Source organism: Strix uralensis, chromosome 2, assembly GCF_047716275.1.
Source record: "Strix uralensis isolate ZFMK-TIS-50842 chromosome 2, bStrUra1, whole genome shotgun sequence".
In the NCBI taxonomy this organism is placed as follows: domain Eukaryota; kingdom Metazoa; phylum Chordata; class Aves; order Strigiformes; family Strigidae; genus Strix; species Strix uralensis.
In genome coordinates, this window is record NC_133973.1 from 85,705,373 (window position 1) to 85,723,076 (window position 17,704).

Genomic DNA, 17,704 nt, shown 5'->3' on the forward strand with positions numbered 1-17,704 from the left:
TCACTGTGGAAACCAATTTTCATAGACATAACTATAATTAAAAGTGGTTTATTGACTTCTTCATGGAATCTTTTTTAATAGAAATTTCCATTCTATGATAGTTCTATATTGTATTAATCTTGTAAATTAAGTCTGAAAGGTTTCATCTGGATGTGTTTCTACCAGAGCAATTATTTAGCCACCTGAGGAGAAAGTGAAAGATTTAAATGATTAAAATAATCACAGAGAATCATCCACAAAAACTGAATGAAACAACTGCTACTTTGAGCTTAAACACACACATAAAACTTAAAAAATTTTTCAGAAATAGACACAAAAATGCTTCTCACTCCTACAATTTAACAGTAGAAAATTGGACAACAGTCATGTAATTCTTAATATTAATGTCAATAAAAAATGTGATTGTTTTCTACCTGCATATGACAATGAACTCCCACAAAGATTTGAAAATTTCCTTCCCACATAAAAAGTTTTTTCAGACAATAAATGCCTAAACAGGCTATGGAAAATAACTGATTTAATGCACAGGTATTCATAGTTTTCTGTTAGTACTGCAGTGAATCTTCAGTCTCACTTCTAATATGAAGATCCAAGAGAGGACTGAAAAGAAATAATCAGTGTTTTAATTAAAACAACTGTGAAAAAAACAAAGCAAATCAAAAAACCCCACAAAGAAATACTCATTAAGAAAAAAAGGGTACAGAAAGAAGATAAAAACATTTCAAGTATCAGTCTGTTACTCTCTGCATACTCTATCATATATTTATCTTCAATATCTGTTTTGCTTTTTTTTGCTTTTTTACTTTTTTCTTTTTTTAATATATGTATAACTTTGTGACCCTGTCTTGGGTTTGTGTGCGGTGGGGTTGTGGTAGCAGGGGAGGCGCTACAGGGGTGGCTCCTGGGAGAAGCTGCTAGAACCTTCCCTGGCTCCAAGTCAGACTCACCTCTGCCAATTAGTGACGGTGGCTGTGCCTCTGTGATAACATATCTAAGAAGGGGAACCTGGGAGGAGGGGGAATGGTTAGGGAAGTGGAAGAAAGGAGGAGGGGCAGGACAGATGTGTCAGAGCTGAGACTTCCCTGCAGCCCGTGGTGAGATGTCAGGCTGTCCACCTGCAGCCTTTGGAGGACCCCGTGCCGGAGCAGGTGGCTGTGCCTGAAGAAGGATGGGACTCTGAGGGAAGCCTGCACTGGAGCAGTCAGTTGCTGGGAGGACTGCAGCCTGTGGGAGGGACCCACAACGGAGCTGTTTGTGAAGAGCTGCAGCCCTGTGGGAAGGACTTATGTCAGAGAAGTTCATGGAGGACTGTCTCCCATGAGAGGGACCCCATGCTGGAGCAGGAGAAGAGTGTGAGGAGTCCTCCCCCTGAGGAGAAAGGAGTGACAGAAACAACGGGTGGTGAACTGATCGCAACCCCCATCCCCTCCCTCCCTGTGTCACTGGTAGAGGGGAGGTAGACAAATCATGAGCAAAGCTGAGCCTGAGAAGAATGGGGGGGTGGGGGGAATGTGTTTTTAAAATGTGGTTATATTTCTCACTGTCCTATTCTGATTTGATTGGTAAATTAGTGGTGGTGGTGGTGGTGGTGTTCAAATTAAATTGATGTTCTTTCTTCCCAAGTCGAGTCTGTCTTTTGCTCATGACCATAATTGGTGAATCATCCCTCCTTGTCCTTATCTCAATTCCTGAGCCTTTTGTTTTATTTTCTCCTTCCCATCCCTGAGGGGGAAGGAGTGAGTGAGCAGCTATGTGGTGCTCAGTTTCCCTCTGGGCTTAAACCATGACAGACCCAAATAAATTTGTGGATTTTTTAGGTGGCATTTTTCTAAGCATTCATTGCTCACCATTGGTGAATGGTGCAGTCTCTATCCTGGGCTTTTAAAACAAAACAGATGTCTAAGATCTTAATAAACTTCCTAGTGTATAACTCATTACTTGGGTTCTTTTCTCTTTTGGGGTAAAAACATCACAATACAAAAAAGTAAAGCAATATTTATAAAGGGGCGGGGAAAGAAAAGGAATTAGAGCTCAAGCTCACTGGGAATTTTCCATCATAGCATATCTTGATGGAAAAAAAGTGTTTTCAGAACTCTCAGTATTTCACACAGGAAGATTTGTTTGCCAAAAATAGCACCTAATTTTTTTCACTTGAATACAGTTTTCAATAATTAAATATTTCAGTTTGTCATACTTTTCTATTTTGACATTACCCAACTCTAATTTTTCATAAACCCCTATGGAAATTATAAGAAGTGAGCCTATGATTATTTTTTTTTTTTCTGTTGAAAATGTTTATTTATTGAGCAACACCTTCTATTATATGTTTACAATTTTCCATCTAGCTTGATTGCTGGAAGGCCTAACCACACAAAAATAATAGACATGTGGGAAATACAGACTGCAAGATGGCAGATTATTATGGCAGTTCTGATATGAGCTTCAGTGGCTGTAGGAGCCTAAATTGCATCAGGTAAAATTAAATTGAATGTTTCACTTCAAGAATTATAATTTTTTTTTTAAACTTGAACATACTTATGAACAACTTTTCATAAATATTTTGCTATTTTACTTACTGTTTTGCTACAAGCTTAGCCAAAGTCAAAAGTTCAAACTTTTCTGTTTGACCGTGTGTGAAAGAAATCATTTGTGTAATACAGTAATATTATCAGTTCTCATGAACCTAATATAAGAATACAAATTACTAGGTTTGGGTGCCAGACTCTTAAAATGGACAACTGACTAGGATCACCCGTGACTGTCAGTCCTGTGAGCCTCTGCAGTGGCTGCTCTTAGATAAGTATCAGGTGACTATTCCAACCTACTAAAGGACATCATGAAGGAGATGAGTTGCAACATGTACTTAATGTTCACATGATAGACGAAAGAGCTAGGCCACTGATTTCTACAGCCTGGAACATCTAGTGGTGGATCAGAATATTTGACTGCAATTACCTTCTAACTTAGAGACAATTTCATGGCCATAAGAAAAAGAGAGACATCAAATACTCAGAAATTACTCACATTTTTATTAGGAAAATAGAAAGTCAGCCTAGGTGTAAGAGCTTGTCCTTTTTCTTCAGATTTCGGTGGTTGTTTGGTTTTTGTTTTGTTTTGTTTTGTTTTGCTTTCTTTTTCCTTTCTAAAGTATCTAAGTCATAAAAAACAATGTAATTTTCTTTGATATAAAGGAATGATAAGTATCATGACAATTCAATGATTTATCTGTAATTTATTATTGTCCTTTTGTACAAAGACAGTGATTTTAGTTCTTTTCTGCTTAATTTATATATTGTGTCCCAGAAACTTCATTACAGTTGAAACACCATGTCACCAGTATACTGTCAGTATTCCAGTTATCAAGGGATTTAAAATCATCTAAAAATGGATGTTCAAGAGGATATTTCAAAGATCTGAGAGAAAATTATTTAATAACCTGATGAAACACTTTCCACTTTAGTACTTGTTTCTTGTAAAGAATACTAGTACTTTCTATATCTGTTAGAAAAGAGAATGGAGAATTAGAGATTAAAAGCACTGAACTAAACATAGTAACATTTGGGTCGTCCATTTTTTTAAGACCAACCACTCTGGAGCATAAAAGAGGAAGCTGTTTCTTGTATTAATGTTACATAATTGTTTCTTCATTTCCCTTTGAACGTCATCCTCTGACCAAGTCTTCAGCTTTACCTGTGACATATTTACTAAAGAGAATTCTTTTTCCTGCTACACCAACAAAACAGGAAAAAAATCTGAGGGAAAATAAAAAAGCTGCTCTGATAACATCTATCTGCTGTGGATGTATGTGTGCTTCTCTACCTATTTACTTATTAATCTTTCTTAAGCTGTGAGTTAGGAATGGATCAGTTTTTCTACTTCAGGAGCCTTTACATGTGTTTGTCAATCATTCCTAGTGAACATGAGTTGGAATACACAATTTGTCTGCCCCATCAATAGGTTACGCTTCAAATTCGGGAAGTTAACCTTCAAATTCAGGAAGTTCAATAAGGAATTCCATATTTGGTAACATTTGGATTGTTTGTATAATAAAAACTTGTGTGACAGTTATCAAATATTTTCTTCATGGTTGGTAGTGCGTGTTAGATGTATTATCAAAGATGAAATTCCAGCACTACCCTAAAATTATTACAGGGTGTGTTGGACCCTCCCTAGATCCAGAGAGCTATGTCCCCTCCAACTACTGACACTAGGACCACCACTTGCTTTGATAATAAACCTGTGTTATTAGCAAGTTTTCCATATTGGATAATTTAGACCTTTGGACAGTTAAAACACTAATTGTAGTAACAGTACATTCTCAGCTCCGTACTTATGATGCCTTTTGCCTATAACAAAATTTGAGCAAATACTGAGAAAACTTTCTGGTGAAGTAGACAGCCAGGTAGACATCAATAGAATTAAGTAATACGTATAATGCAGAAATAAAAAGGTTTAAGCACTAAGATAGCATTTAGGCAGATTGGCTTTTATAGTATACCTTAACCAACTTCTCATCAGCAAAACTGAGTGAGAGTTGAAAATGTTATAATCAACTCCATCATTTTCATTCAAAGAGCATAATTTATAGTAATGTTTTTGCATGATCATTTGCCCATAAGGCATACAGGTTTGGTTGTTTTTTGTTTTGTTTTGTTTTAATATTTATTTATTTATATTTATTGTTTAATTTGTTTAAAAATGTGTGTTTGCTACTGTGGTATTTTTTCTTGAACTGATGTTTAACAGTTTCCATTTTTTTCCAGAGTAAGAATCCTTTCCCCGTTATACATCCTGCTTTTTAAGTTATCAAGATGATTTTTAAGAAATAAAAAGTCTGTATTTCCCCATAGCTTATGTTGCTCATGTACATTTGCTCCTAGAACCTCATTTTCCAAACAATGACAAGATGGTACTTTGTGTTATTCAAATGAAGAGCTACTTCTATTCATACATACAGTAGCGTGCCTCATATATGTTGAAGTATAGTGGAAACAAAGTAATCCTTCTAAGAGGAAGTGTGCAAAGGTTAAATCACAAGAAAGTAAAAATACTTAAGGGCTCTCTGTTCTAGAAATTTAAGCCTCTAAACAAGGCAAGTTTTAGCAAAAATCAAAAAATTACAACATTAATGAGAAATGACTGAACTCATCATCTATGAGTAGGACTTTTTAATACTATTACTTTTTACTTCCATATGATTGTCTTAAACATTAAACTCTTCCCTGCCCTCTTAAATGTCTGTAAAGCACCCAGAAATATATGAATGCTTTGTAGTTAGTATAGGATATTAAGTATTAATGCATAGTGTTATATATTAGTATATATGCACTATACTAATTTAGAAAACCCATAGGGAATAGAGTTTGAGCAAGTGTAGGAACAGGGCCTGTCATTTTAATATATTAAAGGAAGTATTAAATATTTGCTGTTCCTGAAGTACAATCATTGAGAGTTTAAGTAGCAAATTTAGTAAATTTCCATGACTATTAATATTTTACTGTAACACTAGTCATATTCTTATTCATTCGTACTAGCAAAGACGTCATAAAGACGGGATAACCCTCTAATCAATAAGTATTTTATTGAAGACTGCCTTCATATAAAATGGATTTTTTAATATATATGGAACAAAAATGTCTCTGAAATGAAAACCTGAGTCTTTTGTTTTCCTTCACCTCCGTATAATGATTGTGTCCACATGAATATGGGATAGAGAAGAAAAAAATTATTTCTCTTTGGTGCTTGTTCCTCTTGACCTGCAAAGCTGAATAGGAAAAACAAAGGGCAATAAACATATGGTGGGTTCTTCTTTATTTTCCAGGGCCTTTTGATAAAGCTAATCTAAATGACCAAAGCTGCTCATTCTTTTTTCTAAATGTCTCCAGAGAGATTTTCTTACAGCTTATAGAAAATAAATTAAAAAAAAGAAAAAACTTACCTGTCAGTCTTGTTAGCTTACTTTGGGATCTGATAGGAGATCGACATTTTCTCCGGTTTATGGAAAAGATCCCATTATAAGGATGTAATTCAGAGTTCTAATAACAAGAATTTAACTCTCTCTCCCACAGCTGTGTCAGCTCTGCAGTATCAATGAACAAACTATAGCTTCATGGTGTTCAGTATCCATAAGGTCATTATATTACATAAAGGTACATTTGCAGATTTAAAATTAAATTAAATAGCTTAACTCTAGGGTGTGATTTCTTCTTTATTTCAGTCAGAATTCAGTAATTCCCAAACTTCACTCTTCCATTGCTTAAAATCTATATGTTTGTATTTGCCTTGGTATATAACATACCATTTGTGTAACTGGTCCTTTGCAGACATGAAAGAGAATGAGTTTCATGCTCCATGAATCTATTTGGATTCCTCAGCAATGGATCACATGCCTTTTCGTTTAAGTTGCAGGAAAGCTTAAGGTAGGTCAAAGCAGTTGGAAAGTGCTGAATCATTTATTTGATTATGATCACATTTACTCTGTAAAAATAATGAAGAACATATTTTTGCTGTTTATTTACTTATTTGAAGGGTAAACAACCAGATGTTTGAAAGAAATAAAAGATCATGTACAAAGGTCAGAGTCTAAAATATATATTCATGCATACATAGATGTGCAGAAGCATGTATGCATGTATATATTACACATAAATAAAAAAATTCTTGGATCCCTTGGTAAAGTATTAGGGTTTTTTTTGGTTGAGACAGAACAATAAGATATCCAAATACCAGCAGAACAAGATTATTACATAGCAATTTTACAAAAATTGACATTTTCATAGTGATTCATGAACTGATTGTGATTAAAGACTACTTTTGTAAAGAAAACAGATGTGCCACAAATAGTAATACTTCCTGTTTATACAAAACCAGAAGACCGCAGCTAAATTCCTATTGTCAGGTTTGTGCACCATACTTAAGAATGATTTAGAACAGCTAGAAAAAGACCAGAGGACATAAAAAAGATGATCAGTGTCTAGAAGATAGAATTTCTATGAGAAATTGAATGAACTGGGACTGTTTATCCTAATGAAGAGAAAACCATGGAAGGAGCAAGGTGACATTCTTTTTATTACCTAAAGGTATGGTGTAAAGAGGAAAAGAATAATTTCTAAGATATGAAAATAATAATTATCTTAAATTTTAATGGCGGAAAATTAGGTTAGGTGTAGCTAAAAAAAAACCCTACGTAACTTTATGATAAAGGTAGCAGAAAATTTAAATACACTGTCTGAGAGGCTGTTAAATCTCTGTTATGAGGGACTTTAAATGAAGCTAGACAAGCATCTGCCAAGAATATTATGAGTACAATCAATTAATCTTTGGAGCAGGGGCTTCACTTCAGCTCTAAGATTCTAAGATCAGTGGTGAGATTTTGTTTTTGTATAGTTAATTATAATCATTGCTGCATTTGAAAACATGCAGGACCAGGAAAAAAAAGATAAGTCCTCTTTTTCTTATAGTTATTGTGACTAAATATATGTATACAATATAATTTAAATTCTAAATTCTGGACAGGGAGACAGTATCATAGGGCAAGTACTATAGGTGCATAGTATGTTATTACCGCTATTACAGGAAGAAAGAATTCATGTCTTTCTCATGGGAGAAGACTTTTAGTCCACGAGTCAGGACATTGTCGGCTCTTTGAATAATTTCCAATAGTAAGAGAGAAAATTAATTAGCAAGTATATTTTATTCCCTTCAATGTTGTTTTCATGGAGTTGTTAAACTAGAGTGTTATTTGTAGTGTTAAGTGCTAGCTGGTTTTTTTAAGTCTCAGATCATCTCCTGACAAATGAGAAGTCAGAGCTAGAACTTGTGCTGCATAGAAACATATTTGTTTGTACTATAATTACTGTCTCTTCTTTAATTAAAAAAAAGCCCTATTTCAGAAGTTCTGTCTTTTTATATATAATGACATTCCCTTTATCTACTGCTACTCAGAGGAGTGCTGATTTCTTATCAGATGAAGCATCATGTTAATTTGTGCTTCATGAAGAATTCATTGAAATAGTCTATTCTAGAAATGGAAATACCAAGGGTAACTCTGAAGATGTCTAAACCCATTAAAAAGTAATTGAAATTACTCTGTTTGAGGTCTTTGTGAGTGGTGGGAATTATCTTCCGGGTATGTAAGCTTTTTTAGCTTAAGCATAGTAATTCCCTGATAGCTTTGAAAATATTTTAGAAACCACAACCGTCAAGTTCAAATACTTCTTCCATATTCATTTTCTTGACATGGTGTTTATAATGTTTGTGGTATTTGGCTTTAATAATTAGAAATTTTCCTGCTTGACAAACCTGATCTCCTTCTATGACAGGGCAAACTGCTTATTAGATGAGGGAAAGGCTGTAGATGTTGTCTACCTTGACTTCAGTAAGGCCTTTGGCACCATTTCCCACAGCATTCTCCTGGCAAAACTGGCTGCTCGTGACTTGGATGGGCACACTCTTCTCTGGTTAAAAAACTGGCTGAATGGTCGGGCCCAAAGAGTTGTGGTGAATGGAGTTAAATCCGGTTGGTGGCCAGTCACGAGTGGTGTCCCCCAGGGCTCGGTTTTGGGGCCACTCCTGTTTAACATCTTTATTGATGATCTAGACGAGGGGATCAAATGCACCCTCAGTAAGTTTGCAGATGACACCAAGTTGGTTGTGAGTGTTGATTGGCTCGAGGGTAGGGAGGCTCTGCAGAGAGATCTGGACAGGCTGGAGCGATGGGCTAAGGCCAACTGTATGAGCTTCAATAAGGCCAAATGCCGGGTGCTGCACTTTGGCCACAACAACCCCCAACAGCGCTACAGGCCTGGGGAGGAGTGGCTGGAGAGCTGCCAGTCAGAGAGGGACCTGGGGGTGTTGATTGACAGCTGGCTGAACATGAGCCAGCAGTGTGCCCAGGTGGCCAAGAAGGCCAATGGTATCCTGGCTTGTATCAGAAATAGCGTGGTCAGCAGGGACAGGGAAGTGATCTTAGCCCTGTCCTTGGCACTGGTGAGGCCACACCTCGATTACTGTGTTCAATTTTGGGCCCCTCACTACAGGAAGGACACTGAATTACACAAGCGAGCGTGTCCAAAGAAGGGCAACGAAGCTGGTGAGGGGTCTGGAGGACATGTCTTATGAGGAGTGGCTGAATGAACTGGGGTTTTTTAGTCTAGAGAAGAGGAGGCTGAGGGGAGACCTCATCGTCCTCTACAACCACCTGAAAGGAGGTTGCAGAGAGCTGGGGATGAGTCTCTTTAATGAAGTAACAAGTGATAAGACAAGAGGTAATGGCCTCACATTGCATCAGGGAAGGTTTAGACTGGACATTAGGAAGTATTTCTTTACAGAATGGGTTGTTAGGCGTTGGAATGGGCTGCCCAGGGAGGTGGTGGAGTCCCCATCCCTGGAGGTGTTTAAGAGTCTGGTTGACATAGCACATAGGGATATGGTGTATTTGAGAACTGTCAATATTAGGTTAATGGTTGGACTAGATGATCTTCAATGTCCTTTCCAACCTAGATGATTCTGTGATTCTGTGATACTTGTGCTGTCATATTAAGGATTTTTCCTGGAAAGGTGTATTTTTGTAAATGGTTTCATTTTCTCTTATGCATAAAGGAGTGGTTTATCAACATTAAGAATGCTTGGACTTTTTGTCATTAAAATATTCTTCTTTGAAAGGAAACATATTTAACAGTGATGGATGTTACAGGTTATGCATTCAGTTTAGAAGAAATTTTGTGATAATCAGCACTATTTTGTCCCAAAAGAAAACTCTTATACAGAGAGTATTTATTGGAATGGAAATATAAAGCTTTGATGTAAGTCTCTTTAGAAATTGAAAAAGAGGCTAAACCAGACACAGTGGTTTGTACAGACTGCATGTTTCCAAATCTTTTTGACATGCTGTCCAGAGGAATCAACCAGACAACCAAGGGGATTGAGAGGAGACTTCCTAAGTGATTTTAAAAAGTAATACAGTTTCTTAATTCATCAACTGTTACTAAATAAGTGTGCTCCCTCAACTGTCATGTTGGGTTTCATTCAAACACAATTCTATAGTTATAACAAACCGCAGGGCATGTATTCACAAAACCATTTAAAATGCTTTTTTTTTTTTTTTTTTTGCAGATGTTCTCTGTGTATTGTTCCACACTACAGTTTCTTTGTAATGATTGCAGAGCAGCAATACTGTTAAGAAGATAACATTTAATACCATAAGTTACATCTTTATCTTAGAAATCATCTAGTATATTAAATACATGGACATGTCTTTCTTCTTCAAAACAAGTGCTATTATAACAACTTTCTGAATAGAAATGAGGGAACAGTACCTTTAAAGAAATTTGTATATGTGTGTGTGTGTGTGTGTGTGTGTGTGTAAAATGTGTAAAATATGCACAAGCATTCATGTGTGCATCTCCACCTCTGTTCTCCTTCAGGTCACGTCTGAAAGCTCATTTGCCATTATGCCTCAGAAAGATTTTAAACCTGTCACTTTTTTTTTTTTGTGATCAGTAAATGTCCCATTTTTTTTGTGGATTTAAACATTTATATTTAAAGGAAGTCAGTTAACATATGACAGACATGGTTCTTCCTCTCCCTGTTTCTTTCTCACTCTCAAGAACCAGCTGCATGACCTAAGAAAAGGTCCTAGATAAGGCACAAGAGATTGAATGCTCACATCTACCATTTCTCCCAGTTATTTTACATTTGTACACAGTGCAGTGTTCTCTAAAATACATTACTCTATATCCCACCAGTCATTATGTTTTATTTCCTAGGCAAAATCTAGAGATAATTGTTTAAAGAAAAGTTCAGATTACCATTATTATCATCCTCTGTAAGAAAGGAAGAAATGGGTGGAAATCTGTGTAAACACTATTAAGGATGTTGAGGCTCAGGGAAATGGGGCAGGAATTTGGCGCCCAACAGATTGCCACAGCTCCATTCCCCTAGGTCAACCAGTAGCAAGGCTGAGCATGTATTCCTAGTGAGTACATGCACACATAAATACACACATACAACACATGTGTATATATACATACATGTATGTATACATCTGTATATATATATACACACAGACAGATACACTCAGCACTCAGACAAACACAAGCAGCAACAACAGCCTCATCCTGTTTCCCTCTCTGGGTGATTAGGGTGAAGGGCTGTTGATGGGAAATATATATATCTGTGCATGTGTACATATGTGCAATGTGGATCCCTCCAGCAGCTGGGCTCAGACACTGAATCCCAATTTCCCCAGTTTCTGGCACCTGGACACACAAGCCCCTGAAGCCGCTGCTGGTGCAGAAGCACACATATGCCAGATCCCCCAGTAGCTGACAACGGACACTCAGTCAATTCTGTACCTCATCCTGGATCCGCCCCAGGTCCCTCACCCCTACACACACACTCACACACACACAGACTAAAGTGTTGAGCCCAGACCCCAGAGTGTCTCTAGCAGCTGGATGGGACACCCCTGGTCCCTCCAACATCCAGCTCACCCTTAGAGATGCGCACACACTCCTGTCTCCCAGGCCACTTCATCTGCCTGCTGCCTAGACCAGCTAGATCTCCACTAGTGCTCAAACATTCATTCACACAGCTACACTCGGTTCAGTTCCTGGCACAACAGACACACAGGCCCTCGTGACCTGAACTCCCACTTCAGTTACTGGCACTTTAAATTACCTGTATCTCTCCCTTGCACCGCCTTTGGTCCTTTCCCTAAACATCCCATAGCGAGTCTTGTGCAATACCAGAATGCTCTTCCCCCACATCCCATAATGTGTCTCATATCTTTATTCAGTGAATGCCCTCAGTTCCAAAGGTGCTCTGGAGAGCTGCTCATCTTGACTTGATGGATTTCAAGCTTGGACATTGGGGCAAAGGATCTCCAGGGACAGCCCTTCCTCCAAGCCCTTAATTTGTGTTCCTGCCTGCCTTTGTGCCCCTGTACTCCTTTGGGCATGTGAAGATGGGCCTTTGATGGGCTGATGGCTTCTCTGACGGTCTTGACAATAGTCTGACCAGATATCATTTAGGCTTGTCCACCTGTCATTACCTCTCTGTGCTCCTTTCTGTGTGTGCAGATGAGCTTATTTTAATATAAAATCAACATTGTGCAAGACATTATGATGTGTGAAGACACATGTCTATTTTGTTGGTAATACTCAATTAAACTTTTCTGAGAATATTTAATTCTGGTAGAAGGACTAGTAATCAAAGCCTGCAAGACATATACACGTTAGTAATTATATAGAGATAAGATTTCCTGTTGTCATCAGCTTCCTGCTCAGTACCTGCCTTTTTTTACTGAATGCCTATTTTTTTTACTGAATGTCTAGTTCTCTTCAGGGTGATACACTACCTTGATAGATCTTCAGAATGTTATTAATTTCCTGTCATCAGTTTCACAACAAAGAATAAATGTCTCCCTGTAGATGATTCCTGAGGTACCAGGTAAACTGGTTGAATCTAGTATATTAGTTTCCTTTACTTCCTTGAAATACAATTGTTGATTCACAAGGAATATAAATTTCAGTGTAAGAGCACTGTGACTTGTTTCTCAGAAGGAAGCTAGGACTTTTTTTGCAACTTTGGCTATGCAACAATGTGGCTTTTTTTTTTTTTTTTTTTTTTTTTTTTACGGGGAAATCTATATATATTATAAGCCATGAGGAGGAATACAGTGTTCAAATCAACTTTTTGGATCCTAGTGGAAATACAGAGACTAATCTCCACTGACTTTTTGCAAAAGAAAAACATAAATCAAACGAAAAGAACACATTGATTTGGTAGTGAACATGAAGCCTATATTGACATCACTTTTAAAAAAATGAAATAAACAAAATTCTAATTTAAGATGAAAAGAACTTCAAAGCTGTGGTTTTCAATAGCTGAAACAATGTTCAGCAATTCTAGGTTAAAGTTGTATTGCATATTATATATTGCTGGTACTGTAAATTCAAATTGAAAAAAAAAAAAGAAAAAAAGAAAAAAAGTAGAGGTATTGTTGTTCAAGCTTCCTTAATTACGCTCCCAGTCTTTTTTTCCTCCCCACATGATATATTCATAAAATCTTGGGTTTGCTTATGCTTTTGTCACAAGTGTTGTGTCTTTTGCAACAGTAGCATAACATTGAAAACACAGTATCTTTAATTTAAATTTATTTATAGAAAAGCAAAGCAGATATGCCCTCAGGACACACTTACTTTTAGGATTCAGTTTCAGTTTCCTTTTTTTCATGACCTTATAAATCTGGCATTTCTGTCTGTCCTTTTATAAGCTATATAAGTCTTCATGTTATGGGTAGTTTATTAGTGGGTTGTTAGATCAGAATTATTTTTTGATAAATGGATCTATTAATTCTATTTCAATACCCAGAAGTTAATATTTGTTTATAGACCCTGTGCAACTCACCATACTTCAGATTTAAATCTCATGATTCTTGTGAGGAGAAAGGCTAGACTGCATTCCTCATATTACAATTAGCAAAAGAAAGGGATGCATAACAAGATTTATCCCAGGCTCTTTTTGTCATTGAGAGAGAGACACACATTGTCTCTTCATGATGTAGACATTTACAGTAAATCAGATCAATCTGCTCTAAAAAAGAGGTTTTCTCTATTGATTATAATGAGTGATCAGGTGATGTAGACATCCTTATCATAGCTGCCTAACACTGTATGTGAGGGAACCCTCCCAGAGAACTGTTACGATTTTTCCAAGTTCACAGAAGATATCTTGCAAAGGGAATTCAGTTCAGGTCCCTCAGGTCTTATTTGTAGAAATTCTTTCCTGAGAAAAAGAATTGTCCTGATAGTCTATAAATATAGAATTTATAGGATTTGGAGGGGAAAGATTGAGGGTGTATTGTTGGGAGGTAAAAAGGTTTTCTATGTTTTTATGGTCACTTGAATTTATTTCCTCCATGTAATTAGTTTCATACCTCTGATTAGTCATTAAGTCACTGTCTTCCTGATTAATTGAACAAATGTATTTTATTAATATTTAAATAAAAATAAGGAGAAAGTACTGGCCTTAAAAATATCCATGAATTAAACTCTTCAGACTTATTTTATTTTTTTTTTTCTTCCTATTAATGAATCTGAGTTTCTAGATTCTCTCTCTTTATTTACCATCATAAATTTTCCTTTCGGTACTAATTATCTACAAAATTTACTGGTTGCTCAAACCATTTCCATTTACCATGTTTCTAAACTATAATTGCAAAATACAGAATGTGAATATCTCTATTAAGTCTGCATTTACCTCTCAATATTTTACTGCAACCAGAGGAAAATAAGTTATCAAAATCCAAGTGTTTCTTTGGCTTAATTCTATATAGCTTTTCATCAACTGCAATTACTGTTGTGTATGTACACTACAGACAAAATAATTTAAGATAAATATTTATCATCCAATTTGCATGACTGCACAATGATCTAGAAAACAAAGAATCAGGACTGTGGTGTTTCCCAAATGTAAAGCATTTTGGAAGACTGACTTTTCCTGTTATTGGGGGTTTGCTTTTCTTTCTAAATAGAGTACTTCATGTGCTGAACCCAAACTTTTAAATATTGAATGTAATATTTTACAACTTTTACAAAACAAATTCAGGCAAAATACATTCTGTGAATACAATATCATATGTATTACTTCATAATTATATTCTGAGTTGAACAGTTAAGGCTGGTTCAATGTATAAAGCTCAGCTAAAGCATTGAGCTTGTCTTAAATCAAGAATCTCTTATCTTAAGGATAATGAAACCAAATATTTTACATTAAAGCTTTAAGTATCTCAATATATTTATCCCAAACTACAGCTTTGGAGAGAAGGAATGTATGTATATGTATACATAACTCCAAGCTTTTATAGATACAAATGTATAGATACATCCAATTTTTTCTTCTGTCTCTCCCGAAGCTATATCACTACATTTCATGTAGTTGTTGTATCACATATAATAGATACTATTTGATTCTAGTTTAAGCATTACAAAAAATGGAAAATAGAAAATATAGATATGTCTATTAAAAAAAAATAATGTAAAGAAAACAGCCTATGACACACAAACAGGATGAAAGTAGCAATGCTATTAAAAAGATCTGGAACCTAGGACCATATATTTAAATTAATTACCCATAAGAGGAGCATATAAATAACAAATTATTAGAATATGTTTATTAGAAATGGTGTACTATTTTCTCCTTTTTGCGTATTATTATCCCAGCTACCTATACAGTGAATGTAATCTATAATATTTGTATAACAGGGCAAATCATGCATTTATATTTACAATGTTGTAACTGCTTTGACTAATTCAGGCAAGATCAAAAAGTAAAACCACACACAGAAATAAAGTGAGGCCAAATTGAGAGGAAAAGTGCATAAAGATTCTGTTTTCCCCTTTTTGTGTAGAAGTACATTTGTTACTCTTCAGAACAGTTCCCTGTCTATGGACAGGTGAGGAAAACTGAACCAGTCAAAACTGGAAGGAAAAAAAAAAAAACAACCCAACAAATGACATATGTACCTACTCTAAGTTCTGAGTGATCCACAGGAAAATCACCACATAGTAATTGACACCTGAAACTTTATATATTTCTAGTAAATTATCTGAACTTCTCTAAGTGAAAACACAGTGCAAAAACTACAGGTTGTGAGCCAAGAACAGCAAAGTTACTAATGCTTCAGTGGCTGAAGGTGGTCTGCGGGGCATGGTACAGGGACATTCATTTCGCACGTCATAGCATTGTCTATGCTTCAGTAAGCAGGGAATGTGTAACTTTGAAAAGCAATTTAGGATATTTTACAATGTTATGTAATTCTGTTTAACCTATTGGCTTTCACCCTGCATATCTTTTATTGTTTTTGCCTCTCTCACATCTATCAAGATTCCAAGCTTCTTCCTCCAGACTACCAGATGCAAGACTTATACAAACAAAATAATCTTTTTAATACAAAAGAATAAAACATAATAAGGTATATTTTTATGCAAATCAGATGACTTGAAAGTCAGAACAAGGGAGAATACAGAAGAATGATAGCATGTGAAGATAAAAATTGTAAAAAAAATATAGGCACACACCAGGTAAATCTATTATGACAACATGGAAATCTGACCAAAGAATACCCATGTTTAAAATTTTATCTCCACAATGGTTCTGTGCAAGTGTGTCAATTGGCAAAAGAAATATTTATTCTTCATCTGGAGGAGATAATTTTCAAATATACTCAGTCCTGCATAGATTGTAACACAGTGACAGGGGAGCTAACTTAAAACTATTTTCCTGGTCTTTGAAAGAAAGCATGTACTAAGAAAAAGTAAATACAAAATTTTGCAGTAATCTATGTGTAGTCCCACCAAATAATTAACCTACTAACAGCATGTAAGATATTCCAGTCTATGGACACACACTCATACTAGGCATACACACAGGGTCAAACACATGAAGTGGCATTCATGGTATATTCACTTGGGGCTGATGCTACTAACAAAGGAAATATTGTAATTAATGCCTATAATTATATGTATATTGAAACTTAAGTAATCACATGTATGTTTTGAACTTCAATCTTCTGTAATGTAAAGAGCGTAGAAATATAGAAAACTCCCACTAGGATTGTAGCCACAGTGTATTCTAAAAAAATAATTTCAGAAGGATGTTCCTCCTTTATCTACTTTGTCTTCCTTCCACTAGTTCCCCATGAATTAGTAATTTTGTTATTATTAAGTTTTATAATCACTGAAGATGGAGTCAGCTTTAGACTAGAGAGACACAAATTTAAATGTCTAAATGCAGTTGTCTGTTTAACCACCCTTCATGTTCAATGAAGATCTAGACAACAAAGCCCGTGGAGTCCAGAGACTAGTCTGTCAATCAAATGTCGGTGCCTACTTTAACATGACATATCTCTCTAGCCTCTACTTCTTGAATTGGCTGACTCTCCCCTAACTGTAAAGTAAGCCTAGACAGTTCTCAAAGCTGAGTATCTTCACTATTAGATTACTAGTTACAGAATTCCTCTTTCACTGGTACAATGAATTTTAAATTCTTTTCTGCCCATAGAACAACTTCAGCAGCAAGTGTGAAGAAGCTCACTGTGTTATGAGGTTTTCATGACAAAACTCACAAAATCTACACTGTTGTTCAGGAAAGATGAGAGAGAGAGAGAGAGTCTAGAGATGTCCATAATGACTTGGCTTGTTTAGACTGAAGAAGAGAACACTGAAGAGGAAATGTGTTAATAATCCTTAAATAGATCAAAAGATACTGCAGTGACAAGCAGATCAGTATGTCCTCCAGGCTGTTGTAGAGAAAGGAGGAAACAATTGAAGTGAAGCATGAATGGGCAGTTCAGCTTTAAATTGTTGCTTTGACCAATGGCTTGAACGACTTGAATTTAACCTTAGCATTACCATGAATTTTTAATCACTTGAATTGGTGGGGATAGGTTGAGTTTTAGTCTCTGCATTGACTACATTTATCTGGAGCTGAATTCCTTACTAAATCTATCTTAAAAGGGAAAAAAAATAAGAAAAAAAGAAATAGTGTAGTCTTATGGAATAAGTATTTCTTTCCACAACAGAACTTCAGAACTTGAATGTCTACTGTCTGTTTGGACCTCCTACATTCTTAAAACAGCAATGTTATATTGTCATTAAAATTTAAAGACTAACTGAAGTTAGCATAAATCATAAACTACATC